The following is a 21,686-nucleotide window of genomic DNA, read 5'->3' as shown; positions in this document are numbered from 1 at the left end:
TGCTAAAGTTCGGCAAATGCTTTTTTCTACATCTACTGAGATAATCATATAAGTTTTCTTATTTAGTCTATTAATATGGTCACTTAATTGCACAAAATGTCTTATCATTTTATATATTTTTATGGCTATTTCACATATTGTTAGATATGCTCATGTTTTGTAGCTGGTCTAAAAGAATAGTCATCTGATAGCAGCTCTGATAGTGGAATGTGTAGTGAGGCAATCAACCTTTTGGCTTTCCATTTAAAAAATTTAGGGCTGGCTATTAAAAATTTTTTATTTCTTATAATCCAGTAATGTTTTAAAGACATGTACATACATACATATATACAGTACATATTTCTTTAGTATTTAGAAGGCCCATCAGAATATCTTGACTTCAAGGGCTATAAATATAAGTCACCTGATCAGTTGAGTCAGAAGTACACACTTTGCTATATTTTAATAAGAAGAAAACAGAATAAAGATGATATGTAATTTGCTCACAACCACATAGCTAGAAGTGTTATATCTAGAGTTGTCTGCACCAAAGTCCATGCTGTTTCCAAAAACCATACTCCCATCTTTATAGGGTACATATAATGGGAAATATGAAGCCTTATAAAATTTTTCATTCTTGTATGTGTTTTCACATGATCTTATTTGCAGGAAACCAATTGTTAACTTTATTAGGAAATTACAATATTTTATTGTCTGAGCATTCAACCATAGCTTTTACTTTTACCTCTGCTTACTCTTTGTTTTATACCAGCCATATTTATATCTGCAAGAGCAAGAGTTCCTACTTCTTTGTCCATGTCCAGGATTCCATGGCTCTCGTATTCTGGTTGTAATCATTTATATGTTCAGCAATTAGAGAATCTAGATTTGCTTTCACTGAACCAATCCTGAAATCACAGATAGTACTTTCCTGTAATTGGAGTACAATAGCATTAAACACATTAATTTGAAGGCTAGGATGAAAGATTTTTATCCAAAGTTTTTTCTCTTCATACCCATTTTGTCATTCAAACATTTCAGGGATGTTGCATTATTGTGTGCTGTTTTTTTAAGTAATAAAAATCCACACCTAATTTGACATGATTTCTTTGGCAGTTAATAAGAACACATTATACAGTTTAATGAATCTGCAAACTAAATAATGGTTGTAGTGGGTGTGAAAATAGGGATATTTAAATGCATAAGGAAATTTAGCACACATCCCAGTGGCCATGTAAATAGACTTCTGATTCTTTTATAAATTGCAAATACTTTCTTGTGCAGAAACACAGTGAAAAATATAGTCCTGCATCCATACATAGAGCTCATTATCATACCTCAGAATGCTTACGGCATGCCTATTATCCACTAAAAAGCTCCATTAAAACAGCCACTCTGTTTCAGCAGCAGCTAAACAAGTCAAAAACTAAGCCTCATTTGTCACTATTTATCCCCAGAGATTAAAGACAGCTGTATTGATGAGATGTATTTAAGATTACATCTTCAGTTATTTTGATAAAAAGCTTTCAAATATGACCTTGTGTCATATAGAATCAGTATTCAAAAGCTCATTATCAGCATGAATTCTGGAATAGACCCAAGAGAAATGTACGTGAAGAAAAATGACTGTAGGTAATGGACATTTGGTTGATTGTATGGTTAACTTGCTATAAGAAACTTAAGCCTTTTGGCATAATAGTTATTTATCATTATTTATAACATATGTGCACGGATATCTAACATGATCAATGTTTTACATGAAAGTAAAATAATTAACAAGACAATATATTACTGAGAAACAGAAATTGGGCTCCAGCTTAGGGCCAAGTAAAGAAACCATAATACAGAGTCTACTGACATTCAGAATGTGTCATACAGACAATGCATTTTGAAACCTGCAGTTTTAAAAGGCTGTGAGAATTTCTTCTCTTCATTTGGCCCCATCTATCCTTTATTTGGACACCATTGACCATTGTTTCACAATTGCTGTGCTGCCCTTACAGGTGCAAAGGTTAGCATTATTCACAGGCACAGATCAGAATGTGTTAGGCAAAGCTTCTAAAATGAGTAAGAAAAGAGTACTAGCTGTATGGAGATCAAATAATTATTTATATGACCTTTGGATGAATGACATGAGACTGTGTGGTATCTATTCTGAAGAGCTTAGATCCAACCCCTTTGTGTGCACCTGTGCTTTCCCATGTTTAAACATAAAACATGTATTCCTATCTTGTTCCATCCCTCTACTTCTATAAATATATATACATATAATTACTGAGAATTCAATACATATGTTTTTCAGTGGTGTAAAAAACTTTTCAGAATGAATGTTGAAAGAACCTTCCTAAAAATAAAGAGATGCATGTCACTGTTAAACCAATGTATTTAAGTGTTTCTTTTTCTTTCCTTTTATTTACTTATTTTTAAATCTGGAAGAAAGCTACTGTCTTGTTGTTTCTTGATTTCTGGGTGCAACAGATATTGGTTGTCTATAAACCACGATCCTTAGCTATACACATTTTTCTCCTTTAAAGAAGCCTGATTTTACTTGGTAGGTCACATGCTAGGTTCATATACTTAAGCATCAGTGGTCGGCACCAAACATTTCCCTATCTTAGTGAGTGGCGAAGGATTGAACATGTGACCTGGTTCTGGCCAATAAAGGGCTTGGAAAGGTAGGGCTCCTACAAGGGAATTTGCACCCTGATAAAATGAGAGAAGGCAAGGTGTCTCTTTCCTACCTTAAAGGGGTTTTGCAGGGATCTGATGCTAGAAGCCATGTTGAAGCAATGATATTAGTATGTCTCTTCTGTGCTAGTGCAGTGGAAGGATTAGAGGAAAAAAGATGCATTAATGAATAAAAGGAATAAAGTAATGGCAGTGATGACAGAGTAGATGGAATAGGTCCCAGAGATAATAGAGAAGTAAAACAGACAGGAATTCGTGATGGATCTGATATGAGTGACAGAAGAGGAGTTGTTGAAGAGGACATGAGGTTTCTGGCTTGGAAACCAAGGAGTGGTAGTTCTCTTAACCGGGAAGATAAAATATAAGATTTAATAGGCCTTTAAATGTCAAGGTAGTGCTATCCGGAAAACTGTGAAGTAGGTATCTCAGATTAGATTATAAGGACTAGAGCTAAAGCTATAAATTTAGAATTGTTGGTATATAAGGTTAGAAAAAGTCGTGGATATAAATAAGGTTAAAAGAAATGGGAAGCTTCTTTAAATTAGTCTTCATTATAATTCCTTTCTGCTTATTATTTATTTTCTATCTTTGTGTTTTGAAAAACCTAATCCATTTCTCATATACCCAACCGCTATTGAGTATCTTTCCACTCATAAACCTTAAAGGCACCTCAAAAACAGAATATCTATAATCAAGCTTGTACCTTTGCCAAATCTAAACTCTCTTTTCTACTTTTTATGTTCAAGAAAAATAACAGAATCCTCCCAGTCACAGAATTTGCAAGTCACTTAGAATTTTGCTTTTTATTTAGTATTCTGTATTTAATAAGTTGCTCTACTTCTTTAGTATATCTTCAGCTTATTGCCTTTTCTCCATTTCATCGACTATTTTAGCTAATAAACACAGCATTTATTGACTGGATTATGGAGACAGTCTCCAAATCAACTTACTTCTAGTTTTGGCCCTTCCAATTTGTCCTCAATCTCAATTTTTGTTCTACTGGAAAACTTAAAGTGCAAAGCTAATTGTGAAATCTCTTTGTTTCAAATCTCTGATCATTACTGTCTCTGTTTCAAATCTCTGATCATTACTGTCATTCAGGATAAAGTTTGAATTTCTTAGCTTGATATACCAGACACTTCACTGCCTCACTGCACACTCACCTTTCCTCCCTCTTTTTCCATATGGAAAAATATATATATGGGAAAACTATATATATATTTATATAAATTGTATATAAATTGACATTTATATATTTTTATATTTTTCGATAAGTAAGTATATATAATTGGTTTTCTAGTGCTGCCATGAAGAATTATTACATATTTAATGGCTTAAAATAACACAGATTTATCATCTTACAATTTCTGAAGATCAGAAGTTCAAAATGGGTCAGCAGGGCACATTTCTTCTAGAGGCTCAAGGGGGAATCAAGACTTTTCTAACTTCTAGAGACCAGGTTTATGGCCCATTCCTCCATCTTCAAAGCCAGCAATATGTTTTCTTCAAATCCTGATTATCTCTGCTTCTGGTCATCTTCTCTGATCTTCCCCTTCCTTCTCCCTTCTTTACCTTTTAACCATCGCCTGATTAGATTAGACCTACCTAACTAACCTAGGATAATCTCCTCACCTGAAGATCCTTAACTTAATCATATCTTCAAAGTCCTTTTTGCTATGTAAGGTATCATATTTTGGGGATTAAGATATGGGAATGACAGTCAGCAGGCACATGAGAAGATGCTCATCACCACTTCTCAGCAGGAAATACAAATCAAAACTACAATGAGATATTACCTCATGCCCATCAGAATGGCTAAAATAAAAAAACCTCAAGAAATAGCAAGTGTTGGCGAGGATGTGGAGAAAATGGAACCCTATCGCACTGTTGGTGGGAATGCAAACTGGTGCAGCCATTGTGGAAAACAATATGGAGGTTCCTCAAAAAGTTAAAAAGAGAACTACCTTATGATCCAGGTTTATCCAAAGAATACAAAAACACTAATTAAAAGAAACACATGCACCCCTATGTTTATAGCAGCATTATTTATAATAGCCAAGATATGGAAGCAGCCCAAGTACCCATCAATTAATGAATGGATAAAGAATATGTGGTACATATACACAATGAAATATTATTCAGCCATAAAAAAGAATGAACTCTTGTCATTTGCAACTACATGGATCTACAGTATACAATGCTAAGTGAGTAAGTCAGAGAAAGACAAATAACTATATGATTTCACTCATATGTGGAATTTAAGAAATAAACAAACAAACCCAAAGGGAAAATAATCAAAGAGAGAGGGGAAGAGACATAGCAAGAAACAGACTCCGAATTATAGGGAACAAACTGATGATTGAGGGGAGGATGGGTTAAATAGTGGATGGGGATTAGGGAGTACACTTGTTAGTGACGAGCACAGGGAGATGTATGGAAGTTTTGAATTATACATTGTACACCTGAAATTAATATAACACTGTATGTTAGTTAACTGGAATTAAAAGAAAAAAATAAGTTGAGAAATTTATAAATAAATAAATAAATAAATAAAATGGGGATGACAGTATTCTACCTACCACACATACACCTTACAGTAGCTTTGGAAACTATATTCTTCCCTTTTCCCGGAATCCCATTCCCCTCATTCCTGTTTCACTTAACGTCAGGTGTGTCTAAGAAACAATGCTCAACTTGAGGTTTCAATTCCCTTTCCTTGTGGGAAATCACCCACAGGCAACAAGGAGAGTAAGACACAGAAACACATATCCTAAACACATATTCTAGATAATGTCTGTAACTCTAAGCTATAACATATGATCATGGAAATGGATGTGGAACAGCATCTCACTTAATAGAAGGAAAAATGTCAAATCTAAGAGCTGACAGAGAAAAATACTATGAGAACAAGATGATTATTTTCGCCATAGCATTCTGGAAATGCCTGAAGAATTAGAAGCACCACTTACCACAAAATGTCAGGAGGGATAAAGGGATGGGGTAAATGAAAATGAGAGACTGGTTTGAAAATGTAGATGAAGAGCAGTTACTGCTTCCTCCACACCCTGCAGAGAAAAGAAAATCCTGTTCCTGAAGAAACAGAACCTGGGAGTCTCCAGGTCAGTGTGGAGGTCTAACAATAGAGAAGAGTTTGAGCCAAGCATAAATAACTAAATTGCTTTGTTCAGTTGTTTAGTAGATACTAGGGCTAATTTGGGCACAGACACAACTGATCAGCCCTGTGTAAGCCTGGCCCATTCACACTCCTCTAATTTCGCCACTGTCCCAGTCAGTAATTGTCCTCAGTATATCTGTTTCCCACCTGTCTTTGCTTTGTAAATTTCCTTTTAGAAAAAAAAAAAATTGTGAGAAAAGAAAAATTGGTGTGAAAAACTATTCATAGAAAAACACATTCCCTGAATCTCTGTACCAAAGGGTAGTGTTACATACAGTCATATCATAGAGTTAAACACAAAAACTAAAAGCATCACACTGATTACTTGGAAAAACATTAAAGACATGTTTTTCAAATTCTTTTTTCAAACAATTTCATGTGAAGTAGATAAATAGGGAGGACTTCTGGCTGCAGTAGAGGCAGAACCATAATTGAAGGGAGGAACACAGCCACCCAATATTCCTAAGAGATGCTTTTTAGTACTTGTAATTTTTAAGATAAAAGATATTGGAATTGGTGGTGTGAAATAGGCAATGGAAATATCAGTGGTCAGACAAGAAGGCACTTGTAAAAGGTCATCAAAGGGTGGTAACTTTTTATGTGTTTGCTCCTTCTCCGACTAAAGTCACAGGCTTCCATCAAAGGAGAGCTTTCCGTGGCTCTGGGTCCTGCTGCCAGGCTGTAGTCCACAAGGGGGCCCTGTAGCAGTTGGCTTAAATAAAATCCACCTGCTCCTTCTTCCTTCTTTTCAAACGACTCTATACAACCTGGAATTGCTTGGGGTTGAGATTTACCATTGAGCTTTTGACATTTTCATCTGATGATGTGGTTTCATCACAGGTGAATCTACTGTTGGCAAACCTCATTAATTGGGTGGAAGCACAAATAGTGACAAATCTAAATTATTGAATATTAAAGAAAACACACTTGTTTTATTTTAAAGGAAACCAGAGGATAGAATATGAAAATGTAGTTTAAGAGCATGCTTTAGGAAAATAGTTACAATGAATAAATAAAAACAATCGTAATTAGCTTATTATTCCAGGTATTTACATGTAAATGGTGCTTCCAAAGTACTTGAGTTTGCCTGAAAGTAATTTCTTCTTCGAATTAGTTCTAAACTTTAAGCATTCCATTCTCAATGGTTTCCTCTATTAATTTGCTTAATAAACCATTTCTTCATCATTAGCACAAAGGTAAACAGCAACTTAATTAAGAAAATTTCCAAATTATGGTGAGCTATATAAGTGAATTTCATTTTGCTGGGGTGAGGCAGGTATCAGCTTGATGCCAGAAATGGACATGGGCTATCGCTGAACCTCTAGTATGTCTGTCTGATCAACCAAGAACTAGCATATCTATCAGTTCTAGCTGTTAGATAATCTTGCTTGCAAGACTGCACATGACACACAATCAAAACACAGTGTCCACTTCTAAAGCTCTTGTATCTCATAGTTCCACCTAGAGTCAGAGGAGAATCCTGTGACATACTAGGGCAGAAGAGTGTGCCCCCAGGGAAAGCCAGGATCCCGAGTTTAGTAGTGATATAAAGGGTACTACTGTGCCAGTGGGAGCTGCCAAATAGGATCAACTTCTGTGACAGATGCTCTCAGTTTAAAAAAGTAAATGCAAAACCATAAGAGAAATAACTTTTTAGCATGGAAGCCTAGAGACCTTTGAGGATAGATGAAGCCAGAAAAATGTGAGATTATTGTGCCTACCAGAGCATATTAATACTATAAATATAGATAATTTCTTGAGGAAAAAGTCCTTGAAAATGTACCAAATGTATGATACTGAATATCAGGTTAAACAGCAAAGTCACAGAGTGGTAAGCCAGCCTTGATTCCTGTCCTTTGCCCTTCCTCAAGGTAGGAAAACATGATTGGGATGTCTCATGGGTACCTTGGATTCAAGTGGATCCCACACTTAACACATTAATTTTTTTTCTGATGCTTCCTTCTCTTTTTAGAATCTCCACTGTCATTAAAGTTAGAGATAGCCATCCAGGAGCTCAAGAGTTGAATGATCAGATTCATTCTTTCATTCAACAAATATTTATTAAACAACTCTGAAGTGCTAGGCACTGTTCTAAGCCCTTAGGATACATTAGTGAACAAAATAGACAAACATTCCTGCCTGCCTGGAATTTATATGCCAGTGAAGTGAGTAGTACAGACAGTAAACAATAAATATAACAAATGAGTAATTTCTATAGTGTGTTAACAATTACTGTGGAAAACAAGTAAAAACGGTGGGGGCAGGGTGGCAGTCAGGGTTTTGGTAAGGAATGGTGGAAGGATGGGTTGCAATTTTAAACTGGGTGGTCAGCGTCCACTGAAATTGTCCCAGACTGAACTGTACTTCCTGCTTCTCCTCCTCACCATATGTAGCTGAGTGAATTTCTACCCATCCTTCAATGCCCTGTTCAGAAGGCATCTCCTCTGTGATGTCTCCCTGATTCCCGCAGTATTCCTTAAACATTGTCCCCTTTACATTCCCACACATGGATGTGTTGTTCCAGAGGGCATCTATGCAGTCTGTTTCCTGCCTCAAGTGGTTGCATCTCTGACTCTCTCTGCCTTAGGGCATTCTCCAGTGCTAGTGCTTAGAATGTAAGGAAGCCCAGAAGTATTGGGGAGTTTGACACCCTCCCAGGGATAATCCTCAAACAAGGAGGGAAGAGAGTGGGGAGGTGACTACTCCAGCCTCTACATCTGCTAGTAGAGTAATTCTGAAGTGTGTTCCACACAATTCCTCAGACGTTCCCAGTGGGATTAAGCATCAGTTGCTCATAGTATCTGTTTATTAATGCACCATTTACAGATGCTTTGCCCTCTCCTGTCTCCCTCTTTGCCTTCTTTCACTTGTGCTTTCTGTACTCACCTTAAAAATAACATATCCAACCCAAATCCTTCAGGGGAATCTAAATTCAGACACCTTAGCACTTCAATGTTGAAATCCTATGGTTTTACTGGGTTTTTCTTGATAGTATATTATTTATGAACATTTGCCTCTTTTACTAACTTGTGAGTTCCTCAACTTATATTCTTAAAAATTCAATATTGCTATACAGAGCTTTTGACTTTTAATCCAAAATATTAAGCTGCCTATATATTTGGTGAAGTTGACCTGGGTTTAGTTAACCAATTAACCTGGGTTCAAATCCTGGCTCTGTCATTTAACAACTGGATTTGTGGACACTATTTTGTGCCTCCAATTTCTCATTAGTGAATTAAAGGTGAAAATACCTAACTCATGGGGTTGGGGATTATTCTGAGGATAAAATAAGAAAATGTACACAAAGGTCCTCACATAGGGCCTGGCACCTACTAGGCACTCATTCACTGTGAGTCCTTTCCTGCCCCCTGCCTTTCAATCTCTCTTGCTAAATTCAATATTTTAAAATAAAGGAACTGGTGTCTTGTAAAGCTGATTTCTGACCTAAGCATATGAAATGCTAAACATAATGCATTAATTGTAAACAAACAAACAAACAAACAAATGAAGGAACTGAAACAGATATAGTGGAATTTCAAGGCTCTTTAAAATATTAACATGCTAGATTAGAGGCGTTTCATCTGAGTAAGATGTAGAACCATAAACTGATACATGTTTCTATATTTTTCTCCATCCCTTTTAATTCAGTGAAGAAGTTGGTGTCATATAGGGCAAAGCTCCATTTTCTTTAAAGTATCTGACATCGGGGCGCCTGGGTGGCTCATTGGGTTGGGCCTCTATCTTTGGCTCAGGTCATGATCTCAGGGTCATGGGATCGAGCCCCTGCATCGGGCTCTCTGCTCAGCAGGGAGCTTGCTTCTCCTTCTCTCTCTCTGCCTGCTTGTGGTCTCTCTCTCTGTGTAAAATAAATAAATTAAATCTTAAAAAGAAATAAAGTATCTGACATATATTGTGGAAATCTATTGCCAATAAAATAGTCACTTTGGTCAACTAGTTACCTAGAGCAGGGGTGTGCAAAAGAAGTACCATATTATTTATAGCAAGGGTTAGCCAATTAAAAAAATGTGTTAATCGGTAGGTACTCAGTTTTTTCCTATTCTATATTTTGAGATAGTGATTTTAGGACAGAGGCCCAACTATTCTAAGAATGGTACCTTATAAATTATAAGAAAATATTACTTAACTCACTAATAACTACAGATTGTGAAACATTTTTTGAATTTCAATTTAAGAACTATTTCCTGCATATGCAAAATCCCTGTGTCAGATGCTTTATGAAAGTTTACAGAGAAGATCAAATATAAGGGGAAGATTTAAAATGGTATGTAGGACTATAGGATGGGGTCAAATGTGGGTGATGAAAGACATATGAAATCACTGCAACATAGATCCAAAAGAGAAGTACAAGACTAGTTCAGACATCAGGAAACCTTCATGAAGAGATAATATCTAAGACAAATGGGTCCTAAGGATTTTAGCACGCAGAAATGGAACAGAGAGTATTTCTGAAATGTGGGGCAGTCTATAGAAAGACATGGTCATGAGAAATAAAAAATATTTTCAAAAAGAGATTTTTGTCTTTCCATTTGGTTCAAAAGTGAAGAGTACTGAAATAGGTTATAGTAAGCAGGGGTGGGAGAGGGGAGGGAGGCCAAAAGGTTTGAAAGGTCATGAAAACAAAGGAGAGAGAGAGGAAGAGAGAGAGATACTTCCATCAAATGAGAATACAAGTGACTGAAAATTCTGCCTTAATTCATTTAAACAATAAGAAAAATTTATTATCTCACATAAGCAGAAGAGTACCCTGTTTCTGGACACACGGTACCCCAGGTTTGATTGATTCAATGTCTCAAAGACATAATCAAGAATCGAGTTCTTTTCATCTTTCTCTCTTCTGAAGCTAGGACATCAGCTTTGTCCGCCATCAGCCACCTCATGACAATGTTACCCACCGTTGTTCCAGGCACCAAATACAGACAAGACATCAGTCAGCAGAAGGATAAGAACTGTCTTTATATGTGTATAGAAACTTCTTTCAGAAATCTTTTTTTAAAAAAGATTTTATTTATTCATTTGACAGAGAGAGATCACAAGTAGGCACAGAGACAGGCAGAGAGAGAGAAGCAGGCTCCCCGATGAGCAAAGACCCTGATGCGGGGCTCAATCCCAGGACCCTGATATCATGACCTGAGCCAAAGGCACTTAACCCACTGAACCACCCAGGTGCCCCCAGAAATTGTTTTCCCTGAAGCAGCTATCTCTCATGTTTCATAGGCTAAAATTAGATCACAAGCTCCTTCCTAAAGCAATTACTGACAAAAAGAATGGGATGTTCACATTGGCTAAGATGATTCAATTTATATCACTGAATCATGTTGATGGAGTGGACACCATAAAAAAAAAAAAAAAAAAAAAGTTTTTCTTCCAGAAGAAGAAAGGGGCAGCTGGGTATCTCAGTTGGTTAAGCGGCTGCCTTCAGCTCAGGTCATGATACCAGGGGAGCTGGGGTCAAGTCCCATGTCAGGCTCTCTGCTCAGTAGCCAGTCTGCTTTTCCCTCGCCCTCTGCGATCTCTCTTGCTTTTGTTCTCTCTCTTAGATAAATAAATAAATAAATAAATAAATAAATATCTTAAAAAGAAGAAGAAAAACATGATTGTTGAGTAGGTAAGCAACAGTCCCTGTGGAAGTTATGGTGACCATATACTCTGCTGTGCCTGTTGATTTCTGTCCATACTTGCTGTCCCAATATAATTAATAATACATTATTTCACTCTTGAAAGTGTTCCTGTTTGGACAATAAATTATATGGTCACTGTTAGACATTTAAAGATTTGAGTGTGAGAGCTACAATTTAGAGTGATTATTAGTGAATAATGTGATTAAACAAACAAACAAACAAAAAAAGACATTCACAGATAAAGACCAAGAGACTGGTTAGAAGATGACTAAAACAATTTACACAAAAAGGTCTGAACTAGTGTGGTGGCAAAGGGAATGGAAAGAAAGAGGCAAAGAATCCTTACAGAAGTAATAATTTAAAATTTGGCATCTGTTGATGTAAGAAATAACAGTAACGAAGTAGAATAAAAGGTGAAAGGCTTTAAATATTTAAATTCACATTACTGAGAGAATATATTGTTCTAATGGAAATGGTAAGGCCAGAAAGACTTGTTTCAATGAGTAAAATGCTAAGTTTGGTTTTGACATGTTGAGTTTAGTTCTGTTGGGAAAATTAAGTGGAAGTATAAGGAGATATGTTAGGGTTATCAACAGCTTCTGTGATAACTCAATTAGAAATATAATTTTTTTTTTTTTTGGTGGGCTCTCATGGAGCCAAAGCATATATAGCTCTGCAAAAATAAACAAGTAGGGAAAAAATTTTAATTCATCATTTGCCTAGTAAATAATTACTAAGTTCCAGGCACATTTCTAAAAGTTGTGGAATCAGCAATTAACAAGACATAAAATCTTTGACGTCTTGGAGCTTATATTCTAATGGAGGGAATCATGATAAGCACATAAATGTAGTATTGTGACATATTTTGACACAGGTTATAAAAGAAAAATAAAAGTATTGGGGGGTGCTCATGCAAGTCTTTTCTGGTGACATTTGAGAAGAGAAAATGACAAAGTGACATTTGAGTAAAGAGCTGAAGGGAATGAGCCCTGCAGAGATCCAGGCAATAAATATTCTAGTCTGAGAGGACAGCAGATGTAAAGGTTTTTACTGAAGGGTTCTTAGAACTTGAACATACCAGTAGGACCGGTGTGTCTGGAGCCTAGATAATGAGGAAGGCAGCAGAAGATAACAAGGTCACACAGACAGCCAGAGGCCAGGTTCATAGGGCCTTATGGGTCCTGGTGATCCCTTTGAATTTTGCACTGAGGCAGAAAGCCTTAAGATTTTTAATGCTAATGAGCGAGAATAAATTGTTGTCAGGCAAGGGGTAAGCAGGAATACTGGTTAGGAAGCTATTGCAAAAATTTTGACAAGAAATTACAGAGCTTTAAAGTAGGAAGACTGCAGAGAAGATGGTGAGGAGTAGTCAGATTCAGAATATATTTTGAAGATGGAATCAAAAAGATTTGCTGATGGATTAGATTAAAGTTTCCTTCTGAGAAAGCAGTATTAAGGATGTGAAGCACTTAACAACATAAAGAACACAAAGGAGAACATGTCAGGGAGAGAAAGGCCCTATAGCAGGAATGACCTCCGTAGTTTCATGAACTGAGAGAAGGCCTATGTACATCAAGCATGGGGGTAAGGCAGGAAATGGCCAGAGGTGAGCTGGAGATGGAAACCAGATTCTGGTGTTCCTTGTAGGCTACCAAAAGCAATTTATATTAATTATAAATAATGTAGAATTATGTAGAAGTGTTCTAAGCAGAAGAGTCTCATAATCTGATTGGGTTTTTACAAAAGATGACTGTCCAATGTGTAAAGAATGTATTGGGAATAACGGGAAAAATAGGAAAGTGTAATGTCCCCATAGCAGAAGTGTTACTGTTGCTTGGGTGGAAGTAAGATGACATGGTGCCAGATGGTAGTAAGAAAGAAGGAAAGGAAGGGATACATTTTCAAGTATATAAATTATTTGTTGATAGAATATAAGAGATAACCAAAAAGGTGGCATTAAGCATGATGTTTAGATTTATGGCTTGGGTGCTTGTATAGGTTGTCATGACATCTACTGAAATAAGAAAACTAGAGGGAAAAATACAAATCTTAAAAGGAAAAACATGTATTTTGTTGTTTATATGTTACATGGATTTAGCTTCAAGGTGTTGGAGGTGAGAAGAAAGGTTTGGACCTGGGGAGTTTGCACATATATGATATGTAAAGTCATAGGAATGAGTGAGATCACCCAGTGAAAGAGAGTAGAGAGAAAAGAAGGTCGTAGAGTGGAGGACGATCAAGGAGACTGAGGAGTATGCAGAAGGAGTGGAAAATTTAGAGCAAAGTAGTATGGCAGATTCTAAGAAAGAAGACCAATTTGTGAGCGGATAGTCGGTTCATGGTTGGAGGTCCAGTGAGAGTGGAAAGCGTAAGGGTCACTGGAGACCGTGACAAAAATAATTTTAGAGAAATGGTGGGGGCGGAAGCTAAACAGTAGGGAATTGAAGAGTGAACATCTGAGAGAAGACGTGTAAAGAGTTTGTGTTGACAACTCTTGCAAGAAGTTTGGCTGTGAAATGGAGTGGAAAAATGGGAAACAGGTAAAGAGGACACAAGGAAATATTGTTTAAATATGTGTGATGGTGGACAATCTTAAATACCAGCAGGAATAATTTATCACCGAAGGAGAGACTGGTGATGATGCAGCAGACAGGGGGAATAATCAGGAAGCAAAACCCTTGATAGGTGAGTGGCAAAGGGACACGGAGGGAAGGAATGATCTCAGCTGGTGTGGTAAGCATCTCCATTATATCTGAAAGGTTGCAAAAGCAAGAGCAGGTCACGTGGGTTTGCTGATTTAGTGACAGGAAGAGGGGGTGCCTCCCATTCCATGGCTTCTGTTTTATCTGTGAACTATAAGACAAGGTCAGCATAATAAAATGGTGTGGGGCGGTGTGCAGAGTAATAAAAAGTAATGATCTGAGTCAAGAATAGAAAAATAAGCTTCTTGGAGAAACAGAGTAACATTGCATGGAATAAGTGAATATCTATTAAAGGCTGGTGATCACGGTGTTCATGAATTTGAAGTGACACAAATTACATCAATTTCCCCAGTTGTGTGATTTTCTCAATAATTCTATTATGTTGTGATTAGAAACCAAAGTTATGTTTTATATGTACCTATCATAAAAAATGAAATTTATAACGTTTAAATGGGTAAAAGTTATTCGTTTCCCTTCAACGGCACTTATTAAGTACCTGCTACATGTCAGGCACTAAAGATTCAAGGACAGAAGTCACAGTGCTCGCTGTGAGAAACCCACATTACAGTAATGCATAGTAACTATGAGCCACTCATGTCAGCGTGTAAGAACATGCTGGTCTAGGATGCGTAAATACAGGCTTACATTGAGTATGTGAGGTCTTCCAGCTTAAAGCATTCATAACAACCATATGATAAAAATTAAAAAAAAAAAGCAGTATTGTCTGATATTTCATCAATCATAGGATTACACAAGCTAGCATTTCTGATGTTCTCCTCCCATCCATACACATAAATATTGGATATACTAATTTAAAATTGTCAAAACAGTCTGATATCCTATATTCTACATAAGCCAGAATCTCTGGGTAAATTACATGTGTCCTGAATATTTAAATACTAATTCTCTGTTATAGGTGCACATACTCTCTCAATAATAAGTGTTAGATTCTGTGCTAAGCACTGACACACCTGATCTCAATCTAGAATCATATATAAAACCAAAAAACATAGATGTCATTACTAACATTTTTTCAGATGAGGAAACTGTGTCTAAGAGAAGTAGTAAACTAGGCTGTATATCTAATCTGACCACCTCAGTCTGTACTTTTAATACCTCTTAAATTTGATTTTTGATAAATATTTTACGAACTGTTTTAAATGTTTAAACATTCTTTACTTAGATCCTTCCCCCACCATTGCCAACCAAGGCAGAACATTCTTTTTTTTCTTTTTTAAGACTTTATTTTTAAGTAATCTCTACACCCAACATAGGGCTTGAACTCACAACCCTGAGATCGATAGTCTCATGCTCTACTGACTGAGCCAGCCAGGTGCTCCCAAGGAAGAACATTCTTGTATATCTGAGCATGTTTAGTCTTTGGACATTTCCAATAAGAAAAAAAAATATTTTTGCTGTTTATATCTGAATAAATTTCGACTGTGCTGTTCATCCTCATCAAAATGAACTCATAGTGGGTCCTCCCTTAGAATTTCTGAGGGCAGACATCCTGTGTTAATCTTTCATTTGTCTCTATCTCCTAGTTCAGTTACTGACACACATTTCAGGCTCAGAAATATCTGTTTATCTAAAGTTAGGATGGGATATAATAACCTTAGTGGGAGTTTGAGTGATCATGGCTCTAGGCTTAGAGAACATGACGACATCTGGAAGCTCTGACCAAAAGCCTCAGAAATGCCTAGCAATTGGTGGAGAAGGGTGCTGCGGACAGAGACATTGCCTCCAGGATATTCTAATGACCGCACGTTGGAAAAATGGTGAGCTTAATGTGTATGGGGTTTTCTTTGACTAACATTCAGGGTTGGGTCTTTCTGAGGAGCAGGGGCCCAGAAAAGTAAGGCAGAGACTTTTCAGAGCCTGGTGGTTCTACCACTACTATGGCTCTTACTTCATGGTAGTTCAAGAAGGAGACAGAGACAGAGACAGAGAAGAGACTGAAGTTCATAGCCTGAATCCTCCTGCTATTGTCTAGGTTGAGAGCCTTTAGGAAGTAAATTCTGTGAATTTCACATTCCTTACAGTGTGTTTTCCTTCTAAGGTTAATATGAGATTTAAAGGATAAATATTTAGGTACCTTGTGAAAAAACCTGGACTTCTGCTGATCATGTAGAAAATGCTGGGTAATTGATAGCTGTTGACTTTGTGATATTTTTAGACCTCTTTGATGCCAGGGGTTATGCCATGTCTATCTTTATGGCCCTGATGACAAAGCCGAGTCCAACTTAGAGAGGTGAATCAAGAAAGAATTTAAGAAAGTAGTAGCATTTTTTGGTGGTGTTTGGGTGGTGCAGTTGGTTAAACATCTGACTCATGGTTTTAGCTCAGGTCGTGATCTCAGGGTCATGAGATCGGCTCCCGTATCAGGCTTCATGCTCAGTAGAGAGTCTGCTTAGGACTCTCTCCCCTCTCCACTGTGCTCTCTCTCTCTCAAATAAAATAAGTATTTTTAAAAAAGTAATAGCATTTTTCTATCTCTTGTCTTTCATCTCCCAAAGGCCACTGACCTTTAGGAAGCTAAGGTTATTCATCAGCGGATTTTTCTAGTCACCTACTGAAATCATTGGAACAAACTTGGCAGGAAGTACAGGGAAACATTTATAAGACATACATTTGTATTTTTAATTATTAATCACATACTTTATTTGAATTGACTCTTATTTACCACGTGTCTAAGTGATAGTAAACATAATCACTATCATTATAAACTAATTTGAAAGGTAATTTTCCAATTAATAAATATATATCAATGTAAATTGTGTTTTTCTGATAAAATAATTATAATAGCTGCCAACAACTTTGGAAAGAAAACAAAGGCATTTGTTAGTGGCAATACCTAATGAAAAACTAGATGGGCTAAACTAGAAAAAAATGACAGGCACAATTCCCCCCACAAGAACAATTTGTTACTGATGATGAAACTGAGAAATAACCAGAATGAAAGTTGTGAGATTCATAGTGAAAGCCCTCAGGGTAAAATTAATTTCTTTATAACACAGTTTAAAGACACACACAAGGAAATTGCTTCTGCCAGATGGGATAGGAAAGGCATTGTGAATAAAAATGAGCATCTCTTTTCTGCTTACAAATATTCAAATTGAGATGATACCAGCATGTCTAGTTAATGGAGTAACAGTATTGATGGTTGCACAACTTTTAAAGTTTTTCTTATTCTTTTTAAATGGACTTTGTCAATACCCTGAAGTACTTTCAGCAATATATTAAACCTGGCACTTACCAGAGCACATGCTCTTTTCTTTGAATTATCGTTGCAGGCAGAACAGGAGGAATATGATGGAGAAGGTGCTGGATTTAGGGTCAGAGAACCCAGTGCAGCTGTCATGCCGACTCTGACACTGAGTAGAGGGCGGTGAGGCAAGTCACAGAGCTCCAAGGGACAGTTTCTTCATTAGTAAAATGAGGATAGGAATACCTTCCCTTCCATCGACTACGTTCCATGAGGATTAAATGAGACAGATAACGAAGGCAAACATTTCTTGAAACCCATAAAGCATATGTGTGCAAACTTTGCTTATGTGGCTCTTTTTTTTCTGGAAATGGTCTGGAAATGATCTCCAGTGTTGCCCTGCATCTGATATGAACTGTTGGTTCACAGCTGCTAGCTTTCTTCTTGTTACAATCTCATGCATTTTTGTACATACCATGGTAAATCTAATCATTGAGGATTTATCTGATGGTGATCTCTCTCTGCTCTAAAGCACCTACAATAGTTACTTAGTATTTCTCTTGTGCTACCATTTATCTTTCTATTCATATGTCCTCTCCATTTAGCTGTAAAATAGACTCTTTAAAAAAAAAAAAAAGATTTTATTTATTTATTTGAGAGAGAGAAAGAGAGCACAAGCAGAGGGAGCTATAGGCAGAGGGAGAAGCAGCACTCCCCAATGAGCAAGGAGCCCAATGCGGAGCTCAATCCCAGGACCCTGGGATTATGACCTGAGCCGAAGGCAGATGCTTAACAGACTAAGCCATCCAGGTGCCCCACTAGACTCTTGAATATTAAAACTACTACCACTGGGGCACCAAGGTGGCTCAGTAGTAGTAGTTTTGGAGCCTCTGCCTTCAGCTCTGGTCATGATCTCAGGGTCCCGGGATCGAGCCCTGCAAGGGTGGGGGGGTCTCTGCTCAGTGGGGAGCCTGCTTCCCCCTTTCTCACTGCCTGCTGCTCTGCCTACTTGTGGTCTCTCTCTGTCAAATAAATAAATAGAATCTTTAAAAACAAAACAAAATAAAAAAACTACTATTACTACTTGCTTACACTTATTGATTACTATATGCCAGGCACTGTGCTAAGCATTTAAAATAGATGACTATAGTTAACAAGAAGCAGAAAATGCGTTCTATTTTCCAGCAGGGTCATATCATACACCTGTGAATATAATGTGAATTAACATTTCACACTCATCAGCTTCCACTCTCCAAAAAATGAGAGATTAAAAAGCTATAGGAATATAAAGCTATATAAACATTTTCCTTCCATTTCATTCCATGACCACCTATGCCCCAGAGTGAGAGTGAGGTGGGAGACGTGAATATGTTCCTTTCCCAGCTGACATCACTTCTCATACAGCTCTCACAGTGTGAGAACCTAGGTGTAGAAAGTTGGATTATAATGTCTAAAGATACTGGGAAAATATGGACTATGAATGCAGTCTATATACCGTAGCTGATACTAATCTAAGGAAAGTTTCAATACGGGAGAAAAACCGGGGCCAAAACATATTAGACTTCCTAGGAAAGGATTTGTCAGTCTCTAATGTGAAACTTTCCATGAAATTTTCCAGGCTAACTTGACTCTATGCAGTTTTTGCCATACATGTTGGTTATTAATGAAGTGAGAAGTAAGGGCATCACCTAAAAATGGGAAGGCAAAAGGGCTTTGAAATTTTGAGCAGAGAGGAGGGAAAAATGTGTAATGGGAGAGTAGGGAAGTACATAAATTAGGGATATATTGTAGCGCTGTCCAGCAATGGTAAAAAACTGCTATGAATTTGTGATTTGACAGATGAGTCTATGGCCATACCACCTTGAATGTACCCAGTCTTGTCTGATCTAGGAAACTAAGCAGGATCTGGCCTGGTTAGTACTTGGATGGGAGACTACTCGGGAATACCGGGTGCTTAGGCTTTAACAAATAGCATGACAAATAAGCATGATTATGCTTTTTCTCTCAATACATTTAACTTCTCCAATACAGAGGAGAAGTTGGTAGAAGTGAGTACTAGGAGAAGGGATTTGTGAGTACTAGGAGAAGGGATTTTACCATGTAAGTTCTTTGGTCGGTGGGGGGTAATGTAGGGATATGTAAGAGGCTTACTTTAATGCTAGGCACGGAGTCTGAGTTGGGTAAAAACAAAGTGATGGGACGCCTGGGTGGCTCAGTTGGTTAAGCAACTGCCATTGCCTCAGGTCATGATCCTGGAGTAACAGGATCTAGTCCCGCATTGGGCTCCCAGCTCCACAGGGAGTCTGCTTCTCCCTCTGACCTTCTCGAACTCTCTCATGCTCTCTCATTTTCAAATAAATGAATAAAGTCTTAAAAAAAAAACTAAAAAAATGAAGTGAGGACATGGATTGGGGGAACGAATAATGAAAAAAATGGTAGGGTCAATGTATTGAAAAGTCCTGATGTAGTCAAATTAATCCTGGATTAACCATAAATTTGTTATGCTCAGTAGTTTTTTTATTCTTTTCCTGTAAATGGTGCCATCTTCTTCCCAATCCCTGAAACAAGAGTCCTACAACTGAGACTCTATTTCCACATCTTACTCAACCCCCTCCACCTCATAGTCTTCCCTCAATAAACAAAAAATTGTAACTGCTATATTCTGATGTTTCGTATCTAGATTTTCTAGATTAACTCACAGGTTATCTCTTTGCCTTCTATAAGCCATTGATGCCCTGTCCCTTTCTACCATGGAAAATTATGCCATGGTTTCCAGCAGATTTTGAGATTAAGAGAAGGTCAGAGCCTTTGTGATCTGGCATTTGCTTACCACCTCATCACTGTCCACTCATTCCCCCTCCCCGTTGCACTGCCAAACACGCTTTAGTTGCTCTAGCCATCCTTGAGCTTTCCACAATAGTCCATAATCTTTTCTGTGTCTCTTTGGCCTTTCCCATGAAAGGACATTTAACAACTTCAGTCTCCAATAAATGTTTATAAGGATGAATTCCCTGCACAATACTTTTGGAACTTCATTATTTGTTAATCATCTTTGATTTCAAAAGGTGACATACGATTTTCTAGTCTCTTAAAATAGATTATGAGGGCCCTGAGATAGGGATTGTATGTTATATTTAGTTTTCCATTCCCTATAGCACCTGATGAGGCTTTAAATACATAGGAGGCACTAAAAAGGGCCTGTTGAAAAGAATACATAAATAATTGAATTCATGAATAAATGAAAAAAACTTCCTTTGAAGCAAACCTCCACTTTTACGATTTGTTAGTGATTATGTCCCTCTAATGACTGAGTTTAAAAATCTGAATTCCAGGGGCGCTTGGGTGGCTCAGTGGGTTAAGCCTCTGCCTTCGGCTCAGGTCATGATCTCTGGGTCCTGGGATCAAGCCCCAGATGGCTCTCTGCTCAGCAGGGAGCCTGCTTCCCCTTCTCTCTCTGCCCACCTCTCTGCCTACTTGTGATCTCTCTCTCTCTCGGTCAAATAAATAGATAAAAATGTTTAAAAATTTTTTTAAAAATCTGAATTCTGGCTCAGCAGAAGAGCATTTTAAATATCTTGTGGAAACTGATCAGAATGGCTAAAATTAACAAGTCAGGAAATGACAGATGTTGGTGAGGCTGCAGAGAAAGGGGAATCCTCCTGCACGGTTGGTGGGAAGGCAAGCTGGTGCAGCCACTCTGGAAAACAGGATGGAGGTTCCCCCAAAAGTTGAAAATAGAGCTACCCTATGACTCAGCAATTGTACTACTGGGTATTTTCCCCAAAGATACAAATGTAGTGATCCAAAGGGACACCTGCACCCCATTGTTCATAGCAGCAACGTCCACAATAGCCAAACTATGGAAAGAGCCCAGATGTCCAACGACAGATGAATGGATAAAGAGGATGTGGTATATAGATACAATGGAATACTACTCAGCCATCAAAAAAATGAAATCTTGCCATTTGCAACGATGTGGTTGGACTAGAAGGTATTATGCTAAGTGAAATAAGTCAATCAGAGAAAGACAATTACCATTTGATCTCACTCATATGTGGAATTTCAGAAACAAAACAGAAGATCATAGGGGAAGGGAGGGAAAAAGAAAACAAGATGAAATCAGAAGAGTGAGAAACCATAAGAGATACTTACTCATGGGAAACAAACTGAGGTTGGAGAGGAGGGGGGTTATGGGGATGGGGTTACTGGGTGATAGGCATTAAGGAGGACATGTAATGTAGTGAGCATTGGGTGTTCCACAAGACTGATGAGTTACTAAACTCTACCTCTGAAACTAA

General features: G+C 37.5%; 1 pseudogene; it reads left to right on the top strand.

The window, feature by feature from the left end:
• Window positions 1-19,231: 19,231 nt before the first annotated feature.
• On the top strand, window positions 19,232-19,349 carry LOC116869581 (annotated as a pseudogene).
• The last annotated feature ends 2,337 nt before the right edge of the window (window positions 19,350-21,686 follow it).

The sequence above is a fragment of the Lontra canadensis genome, unplaced genomic scaffold, assembly GCF_010015895.1.
Source record: "Lontra canadensis isolate GAN:19392208 unplaced genomic scaffold, GSC_riverotter_1.0 scaffold19, whole genome shotgun sequence".
NCBI classification, from domain to species: domain Eukaryota; kingdom Metazoa; phylum Chordata; class Mammalia; order Carnivora; family Mustelidae; genus Lontra; species Lontra canadensis.
This window is presented reverse-complemented; position numbering and strand designations above follow the sequence as displayed.